The sequence below is a fragment of the Leuciscus leuciscus genome (assembly GCF_965113295.1).
Source record: "Leuciscus leuciscus genome assembly, chromosome: 3".
Classification (NCBI taxonomy): Eukaryota; Metazoa; Chordata; class Actinopteri; order Cypriniformes; family Leuciscidae; genus Leuciscus; species Leuciscus leuciscus.
The window spans coordinates 55,612,494-55,624,602 of record NC_138727.1 but is presented as its reverse complement, the minus strand read 5'-3'; the positions used below and the strand labels follow the sequence as shown (position 1 = coordinate 55,624,602).

Below are 12,109 nucleotides of genomic sequence, written 5' to 3'. Positions count from 1 at the left end.
AGCTAGTCGCAACAAATGGTCGTTTCGCGACACTTTATGGCCCTTTTGAGGGTAAACTAGACACATGACACCACATCCCCCAGCCTTGCAAAGTTTCTGCATTCCAAGCCCCCATTTCTCTCTATGTGCAAAGAGATAACGAAACTCTATGCGACATTCCAGACTGAGAAGTCACCACACATAAACGCACAAATGTCCTTTGTATGAAACTCAGATGTTCTGAAATTAGCGAATCATGATTTTCATACACAACCTCCTTTGTCAGAGGAGAAGACAAGAGCTTCTGTTTTGACCGCCTTAGGGTTAATTCCCTAGTGCTGAAACCTCCCGCAGCACCGCGTGACTTTACACACACACACACACACACACACACACACACACACACACACACACACACACACACACACACACGTGTGGACTTTGAAACGGACATTTCCACACATACGATCCAATAGCAATGTTTTTGATATGTATTTTTATGTGTGTATAATTGGCCAGATAATGTCTGAGGTATCTATGCAACGTTATTATGTTAATCAAAATCACTATGCTAGTGATTATGAGGAAATTATGTAACCCTGTATTTCTTTCATGCAAAAACGTCATTCGAGGTGTCAATGTAATGGGAAAAACATGTCGGAGTCGAATCTTGACTGCAAAGTACAATAATGTGCATTTATTCCAGGAAATACCATATTTCTAAATATGAATGTTGTTTTCGATCTCTCGCATGACAGTCAAAGGGGGGGGGGGGGGGGGGGGGGGGGTTCTTCACAAACAAAGAAACCTCTTCCCGCTTCAGATCAGAAGATACGATTTGTCCTCCACGCAAAAGGAGGCGTACACGAGACACTGTTAAAAGTCCGAACCTTCAGTTTGCTCTCAACTCTCAACTCTCAACCCTCTTCTGACCTTCTCCTCCACGCGCAGCGCTTCTCCTCCCAACGCAACCAGCTGGACAGGCCTTGGCTTCTCCTCTGGGACGCATGCCCGCGTCATGTAGAAGCTGCCGTTCTTTTGCAACTAAGTTCCTACTCGCCTTTCCCCGCCACAAGGGAAATGATCTGAACTTTCTCGGTAACGCTAAATTCAAGTGAGCCTTTACATCGTCTTGCGAAACGACCCAGAAGACGAAGCTAGACGCAAACCAGCCGGACACGTGCACACGCGCGCCCCCTCTTCAGCACCACACTGAAAGAGCACAGAATCTTGCAAGTAACGTTATCTCTCTCTAAAAGCTGATTTCAGGTGTCCAGTTCTTAGGTCTGTGAATTAAGTTACCCTCTATCTCTTCTCTGTATTTCTTTCTTTCTTTCTTCATTTCATTTTATTCTCTCTATCACGTTATGTTTTATGTTTTGGGTTTGGTTAAATGTTTGTTTGTTTTTACTGTTTGCATTTTTACGTACGTTTATATTGTAGCTCATATAATCTCTCTAGTTTACATTTATTAAAAATCAATTTATACTTTTAACTGTCTCTGTGTTTGAAAACCCACCTTGTAAGTCAATGAAATCAAAAGATCTAAGCTACAAGCTCGATATTGACTACCTTGAGTAGTTTTAATTCATAAACTCAGGAAGTTTTATGTTCGTGGCCAGAAGATAAACTTTCTTGGAGTTTGTAAACAGGGATACTCCTTCTTAAAGCTGCAGTTGGTAACTTCTGTAAAAATGTATTTTTTACATATTTGTTAAAACTGTCATTATGTCCTGACAGTAGAATATGAGACAGATAATCTGTGAAAAAATCAAGCTCCCCAGGCTCCTCCCAGTGGTCCTATTGCCATTTGCAGAAATACACCGCTCCCGGTAAGAAACAACCAATCAGAGCCAGGAGGAGTGTCTTAGCAGTGTCAATCAAGCTTGTGTACGCGCTGATCACCCCCCTCTCTCGCACAGCGGCGACAGCGCGTACCGTCGTTCAAAATCAAGATAGCCGGTGTGCCGCGCAGCTGTGCTAATGTCGGACAAACAACTAAAACTGCCAATTTCTCGAGTGGCACCAGCTCATGCAACAAAGACAGGTAAACGGAAAAAGACCGATGACGATAAACAAGCGCGTCGGAGCCCATTGACTCAGTGTCAAAGCTCTAGCCGCATAACATACAGATAAAATGTCACGCACTGTGCAAAGCAACAATAGAAACCTGCTAATTCACTGGCTTGTCATGTTGCTGAAATAATGTACTAGCAAACCTTATTTAGCATTACACATGGCTAGAATAATTACTTACATACTGTAACGTTACCATTATTATCTTGCTAGCTATTTATAACTTATAGAAAGAGTGCAACGTTATGAAGTTACATTACATGTATTGCAAAATACGTAATGATTTGAGGACCAAGTTTGTAGTCAAAGTATGGGCAGGCCATAGTCAATGTAAAGCATATTGTTGATGTTTCGTCCCTACCAGTGAATGTGCCATAACTGTTTATCCGCCGTCATCAGTTATATAATGCGTCTTCCAGCTCAGCAGTCGGAGTCGCGCGTTCATGTGTTTTGGGGGCGTGGCTTTGGAAGGAGCCCAGAAGGGAGGGGGTGGAGTGAATGGAAATAATGAGCTGTCTTTAAAACAGTCGTGAGAGGTCTACAGACACTCGATTTTTATACTTTCTTTTTCAGAATACTTACATTTTAATTATGTATTGATATATAAATAAAGTTTAAACAAATTTGGAAAAGAAGTTTTTTAGACAATTCCTACCTACCCAACCTTTAACTGATAATCTTACATTTATTCGCTGGACGAATGACTGATGACGAGACCAATTACAGAACGAGGTATTTCCGAAAATTGATAAAGTAATGTATATGCGATTTATGAATTATGACCATGAGTTATGATTAGTAATATTTCCCAAATTCCCTATATTCTTGAGCTAATTCGCATTGACCCAGAGTCGTTTACGTTACAATGTCTATTACATTAGCCTATACAACATAGATATAAGGGTGCTAACATATACAACACTCCATAAGAAAAGTTTATTTTCATCACACTGTAAGTGATCTAGAGGAAAATGAATTAAAAAGTTCAAATTCCAAAGATTTAAATATAAACTCTGCATGCAACACAGCATACTGTAAATGAGTTAGTCCCGTGGGAAGTATAGGGGTGCTGAGGGTGACCCCTGGCGTGGAGTCCAGGGAAGAAATATGGGTGGTAATAAAAATAAAGTTTAAACAAACTCGTATCGTGTTTTGGCTACACTCAAAAAAAAAATTGTGTCTAAACATAAGATTTATGTATTTGAATTGCATAACAAATTCCCATGCATTTGGTTTACATAGTTTTAACATAAACCAATCAATACTCCTGAATGTGATTCATATGTTTAAGTCATACATAAATGAAACAGATAAGATTTATGTAATTGTATTAATAAACTGAATGTGATTTATATTTGTCAGTCGTATGTAAATGAAACAGGTAAGATTTATGTAATAGTACACAGAAAAACGCCCATGTTAAATTAACACTGCTCAGTGTTCATATGTGTGCACACTACAGAGTTAAAGCGGTGTTGAAGTTAATGAGATCATTAAGTGATGATTGAGCATTAATTATGAACACCTGCTGTTAACAAGCAGAATCACTGAAGGAAAGAGAAACACAAGAACTACAACTGACTTCAGCCACAGCCTTAGATGAAATCAACTGAAGAGAAAAGAAGACATTAAATCTGTGAAGATCTCAGCAGAGGAGGATTAAACAACTCCACAAACAGAATTACCAGCTTCACTTATTACTAACCAGACTGACTTTATTTCATTTCCGTTTGAATTAAATCAATAGTTGTATTTTAAAGTCACCATGATGGTGGTTAGCGTTTGCTTTAGTTGGGCTCTTGACCCTTGACTCTTTAATATAACATTTTCTCTGGCTGCTATAATTATGTGTTTATAAAACATGTTTGTTGCAGCAAAAAAGCCAAGAGAAAAAGAGATCAAGTGTTGGCTGTTTATTGATGATGATGACGACAAAGTCATCATCATGTAATTGCCTCATTCGCTGATCTTGTTCAGTGTCTAATGCTTTTTAATATTGTTTTATTCATAACAGAAGCCATTTGATTTTACAGCATGAAATCTAACAGTGTTGTTTATCAAACAATATTTTTATTTTTTTATAGTTAGTGCACAAAAACCTTTCATCTATGGCATTACTTAGACTCACACAGACATCAAGAAACAGCATATGAATCTCAACAATGGTGACAAAAGATACAAAAAATCCTGATGCATAATTTATTAATGCCGCAATGCATGCTGGGAGATATGGGTGAGTTTTGATTGGTGGTACCCAGCATGCACTGCAGCATGAAGCATTTCATTGATTGTCACCATTGTTGAGAGTCATACACTGATTCTTGATGTCAAAGTAATAATGTAGAAGAGAAAGTTTACTGCACTAAATGTTTTTAAAATTCTTTAGATTATTTTATTAACTGTTGGATCTAATGCTGTCACGTCACACAGCTACTATAATAAATAAAACAAAATGATATAAGCCCAATAATCAAAGCATTAGACACTGAAAAAGATAAGTGATTCAGGCCACAATATGATGATTACACCTTCATCAATAAACAGCCAACATCACCTGATCTCTTTTTCTCTTGGCTTTTTCGCTGCAACAAATGTGTTTTATAAACACATAATTATAGCAGCCAGAGAAAATGTTATATTAAAGAGTCAATGGTCAAGAGCCCAACTAAAGCAAACGCTAACCACCATCATGGTGACTTTAAAATACAACTATTGATTTCATTAAAATGGAAATGAAATAAAGTCAGTCTGGTTAGTAATAAGTGAAGCTGGTAATTCTGTTTGTGGAGTTGTTTAATCCTCCTCTGCTGAGATCTTCACAGATTTAATGTCTTCTTTTCTCTTCAGTTGATTTCATCTAAGGCTGTGACTGGAAGTCAGTTGTAGTTCTTGTGTTTCTCTTTCCTTCAGTGATTCTGCTTGTTACCAGCAGGTGTTCATAATTAATGCTCAATCATCACTTAATTATCTCATTAACTTCAACACCGCTTTAACTCTGTAGTGTGCACACATATGAACACTGAGCAGTGTTAATTTAACATGGGCGTTTTTCTGTGTACTATTACATAAATCTTACCTGTTTCATTTACATACGACTGACAAATATAAATCACATTCAGTTTATTAATACAATTACATAAATCTTATCTGTTTCATTTAGATATGACTTAAAAATATGAATCACATTCAGATTATTGATTGGTTTATGTTAAAACTATGTAATCCAAATGCATGGAAATTTGTTATGCAATTCAAATACATAAATCGTATTTTTAGACAAAACATTTTTTTTGAGTGTATAAGCATACATATTACGTGTGTTTATGTGTTTGTATTTTATGCTGTATTATAATCACTGGGTCACCAACTAAGGACAGATTGTAATCTACAGTAAATTAACACATTCTTCTTGACTCCAACCGAGTGTAATAGTAGGCTACTGTATGTTAAAAAGCCTTTAGCGTAATTATGAAATAGAATCAACCTGTAACATGTAGCCAACATTAAGAATAGGGATGTGCTGGTGGGGAAATGATTGTGACAACACCAGTGTTATCCATTACACCTGCACATTTATCAAGCAAATATATTTGTTATGTCATTCAGCATCTGTAGCGCTTATTTTTATTTGTCTAATGTTTGACAACATCTTCCTCTACTCTTTGAAGAGGCCTATATTGCATTATTTATGTTAATATTATGTGTCTACACATCAAACAATCTACACATTCACATTTTTTTCACATTTTTATGTGGAGTAGCCTATAGAATCTAAGTTTAAATCTAAGTATAAATTCTTATCTCTCCCCCCGCCCTCAGAGTGTGGAAGAACAGCAGGAGGACGGCCCATCAACTTCTGGTGCACAGATGAACACAGTTCAGTGATTTTCAGTAAATGCCACAGTTTAATTCTGTAGAATTTGTTTAGAACTACATTATGTAACTCTAATCTACTACTGTATTTTCAGTTGCCAGTTAAGGAGGTTTATAGACTTCATCTTATAAAAAAAATAAATAAAAAAAACAGCAGTAAAAATGGCAATATTTTATTTATTAATAAAAGATTCATTTTATTAATAAAAATGTACTGAAAGAATGAATGAGGTGTTTAAACACCACTTCCTCTTTAAAAAGGGGAGGAGACCGAAAGAAACTCTGGGTTTACCGAAGAAAACCTGCTCCTGACCAGGTTAGGTTCACAGAGTAAGTTACCATGGTAACTGACTCTGAGTATAAGTTACCTCTCTTTCTGAAACAGGCTTGACTTACTCTGCTTCCTCAGGTTTAACATACCTCCCATTCTGAAACAGAAAACTCCGAGTTTCCCTCATTTCAGGGTTAACATACTCAGAGTTTTCACTTAACCTCCTTTCTGAAACAGGCCCCAGATCATCTCACCGGCTGAAACGAATCAACAAACTAGACAAGCCATGGATTCTAACAAACACAAGCATGCCTGTGGGAAATGCAAGGCTCACTGCAATTCCAAATGCAAATGCTCTTGTCATGAAACAGCATCTGAAGGAACAGGGGAAGTGGACTCTGAAACGGCCTGTGATATTCTTCTATGCTGTACTGATTTGATTGACTGCAGTATTATGTGACAATTTGCAGGACGTTCTTCAGACAGGTGAGAAACCTTTGTTTGTTTGAAAAACATTTGCGTCCTAAAATATGGAAATTTTCTTAATTGTTCTGCAGATGAACCTTTAATCCGTGTTCAATGAAATGAAAGCAAATGCCCAGATAGCAACATTGTTTCGGCCCGGATACGGCCCACATCTGGCACTTGTGGAATGCGGATCTGGCCCACATGCAGCGTGGAATGACGGCCCTTGTGTGGCCCACTCCTGTTTGCCAGATCTGGGCCACAAGCAGGCCATAGCAATGCCACATGTCAGCCAAGAGCAAAGAAATAAACCAGAACTGGACCTTATCTGAGCCACAAAATCTGTGTATATTAAATATGGAGTCATCTCAGCCTTAATAAGCCTGTTAACAAGCAGAATCACTGAAGGAAAGAAGAGAACAGAAAAAGAGATGAGCAGAAACACAAGAACTACAACTGACTTCAGACACAGTCTTAGATGAAATCAACTGAAGAGAAAAGAAGACTGTGAAGATCTCAGCAGAGGAGGATTAAACAACTCCACAAACAGCATTACCAGCTTCACTTATTACTAACCAGACTGACTTTATTTCTGTGAGACGTCTACAGAAGTTTTTATTGAGATTTAACAGAGGTTTAACTCTAATGTGTTTCATTTAAAGTCACCATAACAGTGATAAGTGTTTCCATTAGTTGGGCTCTTAACTCTTAGTATAACTTATGTCTTTTTTGGCCGCTGTGACAGTGTGTTTGTCAAACACATTTGCAGCAGCAAAGAAAGCTAAAGTGAACCGAGATCAGGTGATCATGGTTACCTGTTGATGATTTTATAGTCATCATGAAATAGACTGATTCACTGATGATTTTGGACTCTAACAATTGTGTTGATCCATTAATATTGTCACATCACAAACCCTGTGTTACTGCAGCATGAGATCTAGCAATATTATAACAATCAGTTTAAAGCTTTTAACAAACATGAGATCAAAAGATTAGCTTATGCTGACACACACAGATATCAACAATCAGCGTATGAATCTCAACAATGGTGACAATCACAAATATTTAGATAAACAGATAAATTCAGAACATCACTGAAAAGCTATTAATTCACAACAAAAACAACAGCAAAAGATAAAAGCAAATATTTAGAATCAAACAAAATTATAGGACAATTCAGCTGCATAATTTATTCACGTTGCAATGCATTCTGGGAATTTTGCACTATGCTGGTACCCAGCATGCATTGCAGCAAAGTACTTTTGATTGTCACCATTGTTGAGATTCATACGCTGATTGTTGATGTCTGTGTGTGTCATATTAAACTTCTTTTTTGCGCTCATGTTTGATAAAGTATTTTATCTTGTTATGATATTGCTGGATCTCATGCTGCAGTAACACAGAGTTTGTGATGTGACAATATTAATGCAACAACACAATTGTTAGATTCCAAAAACATCAGTGAAAAAGTTATTTCATGATGAATATAAAATCATCAACAGGTAACCATCATCACCTGAACTCATTTCACTTTAGCTTTCTTTGCTGTTGCAAATGTGTTTGACACACACACTGTCACAGCGGCCAAAAAAGACAAAAGATATAATAAGAGTTAAGAGCCCAACTAATGGAAACACTTATCACTGTTATGGTGACTTTAAATGAAACACATTAGAGTTAAACCTCTGTTAAATCTCAATAATAACTTCTGTAGACGTCTGACAGAAATAAAGTCAGTCTGGTTAGTAATAAGTGAACCTGGTAATGCTGTTTGTGGAGTTGTTTAATCCTCCTCTGCTGAGATCTTCACAGATTTAATGTCTTCTTTTCTCTTCAGTTGATCATCTAAGGCTGTGTCTGAAGTCAGTTGTAGTTCTTGTGTTTCTGCTCATCTCTTTTTCTGTTCTCTTCTTTCCTTCAGGGATTCTGCTTGTTAACAGGCTAATTAAGGCTGAGATGACTCCATATTTAATATACACAGATTTTGTGGCTCAGATAAGGTCCAGTTCTGGTTTATTTCTTTGCTCTTGGCTGACATGTGGCATTGCTATGGCCTGCTTCTGGCCCAGATCTGGCAAACAGGAGTGGGCCACACAAGGGCCGTCATTCCACGCTGCATGTGGGCCAGATCCGCATTCCGCAAGTGCCAGATGTGGGCCGGATCCGGGCCGAAACAATGTTGCTATCTGGGTGGTGTTGTAAATGCTTACATGTTGTCTAGTCACAAGCAGTGTTCAGGGTGTCATCTGTCATTGATGGTACATGTTTGGCACTCTTTACTGCCATGCATTTCACAATTTTTCTTTGCTGTTCATTCCAACCAAAAGTTGACGTCTGTCCAACATTGGAGCTTGGACCTGAATATCATTTTCAACCCAAATCCAACTTCTGACCAATGTTGGAGTCTACATGCAGAAAAATCTTTCTAAATCCTTAGAAACATCTTTAAAAAGAATTGACATGTTTCCGGAGAAAATATCTTGATTTAATTATATGGTTCTCATTCCACTGGCATAAACATTATGTTTTGTTATAGTCTTGATTTCAAAAAAAAAAGAAAAGAAAAGAAAAGAAAAAAAAAGATGATGAAGTAAGAAAAACAAACATAATCTTATTGATATATTCTCTGAAAAAAATGTTTTAGAAGTAAACTAACTTTGTGAAAGGATGCAAGAAGTGAGTAAGGATGTTCAAATCTTTTTACTTTTAAAACAACATAGTTTAATGTCAATCAATGTTTTTTCCAGAAGTGTTTAATCTGTCCGGAGTGAATGGATTTGTGGAGACGCCGCGGCGTTCAGGACGAGTTTCAGATCCAGAACATCATCAACACAAAGACAACAGAACTACAAACTACAATCAACATCAGGACGGCTTTAGTGTCATTATGAGTGTTAAACATCATAAAGACAATGTTATCTCTACATACAAATACACTGTAAAAAAGAATACATTGATTTTATTGATATCTAATCAATAAAAATGAGGCAAAAGATTACAAGCAATATTATTAATTAAATTTAACAAATTAGAATTGAGTAATAGTTAATCAAATGAATTCATTAAAAGTTAACCATTTAAAATGAGTAAGATTTACAAAATATATTTTATTGCCAACATTGAAGACACCTGGTGTTAACAAGCAGAATCACTGAAGGAGAAAAACATAATTAAAGTCACCATTGTGGAGATCAGTGTGTGTTATAGTTGGGCTCTTGACCCTTACATTATTAACTTTAAGTTTTGTTTGACTGCTGTACCTGAGTTATAACAGCCAGATGAACAAAGAAAAGGTGATCTGATGGTGTTGGTTGTGTTTTAACATAATCATTATTTCACAATCATTTGACCTGAATCACTGAACTCATACAGAGTTCAGTTTAGTTAGGTTAACTTTATTAATTATAGCAGCACTGGCCTTATATGGTATAATATTTTTTGCTTTTACAGTATAATCCAAATAATTTCTAAAAAGTTTCTCTTACACAAAAAAGACACACACAGACATCAATAAACAGCCTATGATTCTCAACAATGGTGACAATTATAAAGCATGTTGCAGTGCATTCTGGGATCCACCAATCAAAACTCATTCATGGCTCCCATCATGCATTGCTGCATGAATAAATAATGAGCTTATGTTCAGAGGTGATCTGTCTGTCACCATTGCTGAGATTCATATGCAAAATCTTGATCTCTGTGTGTGCCTATAAAAATAAAATAAAATAAAAATAAATAAAAAAGTTCATTTTTATTTATTGATTTGATCATATAGATTTTATTGAAAAAGAAATAACTATTATGCTGCTATAATTAATAAAGTTAACCTAACTCATAAATTGGACTCTATATGAGTTCAGGTTAAATGATTGTGAACTAATGATTATGTTTAAACTAGGGCTGTGCGATATATATCGTGAGATTGTTATGCGCATCTCGTCAGTAAAGCCGGTTCCTTGATTAGTAGTAAATCACCATCACCTGCTTTCAGATGGAGCGGCATTTAGGGCTGAGGAGATAATTAAGTGATTAATTTAGTGATGATTGAGCATTATTGAAGACACCTGATGTTAACAAGCAGAATCACTGAAGAAGAAAATCACAAATTGTAAGTTACCATTAAGGTGATGGGTGTTTGCTTTAGTTGGGCTCTAGACCATTATATCTTTACTCTAACATTTACTGTTGTTTGTTTGCTGTTATTGATTTATAACAGTTAAATGAACAAAGTAAAATGTTATGTTATAGAGTTGGTTATGTTTTGACATAATCATGCTGTGATCTGAAAAAGGAAACTTTTTGAGATAGTTTGGTTTAACTTGTTAGCAGCAGTTTAGTGATTCTTCAGCCTATGATTATCAGTATTTTACTTATAATTTAAAATATTTAATGTTCTGATCAAAAGACATTTAAATAAATTCATTTAAAACACAGACATCAATAATCAGCCTGTGAATCTCAACAATGGTGACAATAATAAAGCATGTTGCAGTGGCTGCCACCAATCACAACTCATTAATGGCTCCCATCATGCATTGCGGTATGAATAAATTATGATCTGAATTGTCTATGTAATTTACTTTTCCTAATTGAATATTCTGCTCCTCACCATTGTTGAGATGCATAGACTGAATCTTGACATCTGTGTGTGCCTAAAAGAACGATTTTTTTTTTTTTTTACAACTTTTAAGAAATCCTTTATATTATATCAAAAATTCTGGGCATTTATGCAGATTCATTAACCAACAACATAAATCGAAGTCAGAAAGAAGGATTTTAATGAGTTCAGTGATCAAGTTCAAATGATGATTGTCATAACATAACCAACACCATTAGATCACTTTTTTCTTTGTTCAACTGGTGATTATAATTCAGAAACAACAGACAAACAAAATCTAAAGTTAATAATATATGGGTCAAGAGTCCAACTAAAGCAACCATTGATCGTCATAACGGTAACTTAAAATTTGAGATTTTCTCCTTCAGTGATTCTGCTTGTTAACATCAGGTGTCTTCAATAATGTTCAATCATCACTAAATTAATCACTTAATTATCTCATTAACTTCAACACTCTTGAGTGTGGACTCATACACTCCTAGGAGTGTTAATTTAACACTGGAGTTTTTGCTGTGTACAAAGAGCCGTAGTTAACTGACAAGCTGAGCCATATCGCATTAATTATCGCTGGCGATACGTCCGCGATATTAATGCGATATGGCTCAGCTTGTCAGTTAACTACGGCTCTTTGTAGTAAATGCCGCTCCATCTGAAAGCAGGTGATGGCGATTTACTACTAATCAAGGAACCGGCTTTACTGACGAGATGCGCATAACAATCTCACGATATATATCGCACAGCCCTAGTTTAAACACAACCAACACCATCAGATCACCTTATCTCTTTGTTCATCTGGCTGTTATAACTCATGTACAGCAGTCAAACAA

General features: G+C 36.2%; 1 long non-coding RNA gene across 1 annotated transcript; it reads right to left on the bottom strand.

Moving 5' to 3' along the window:
- Positions 1 to 302: 302 nt before the first annotated feature.
- Positions 303 to 687, bottom strand: LOC309493998. The gene is made up of 2 exons (XR_014204176.1): positions 388 to 687; positions 303 to 343 (listed from the first exon to the last, which is right to left on the bottom strand). It is a non-coding gene; the product is annotated as an uncharacterized lncRNA (long non-coding RNA).
- Between the last annotated feature and the right edge of the window lie 11,422 nt (positions 688 to 12,109).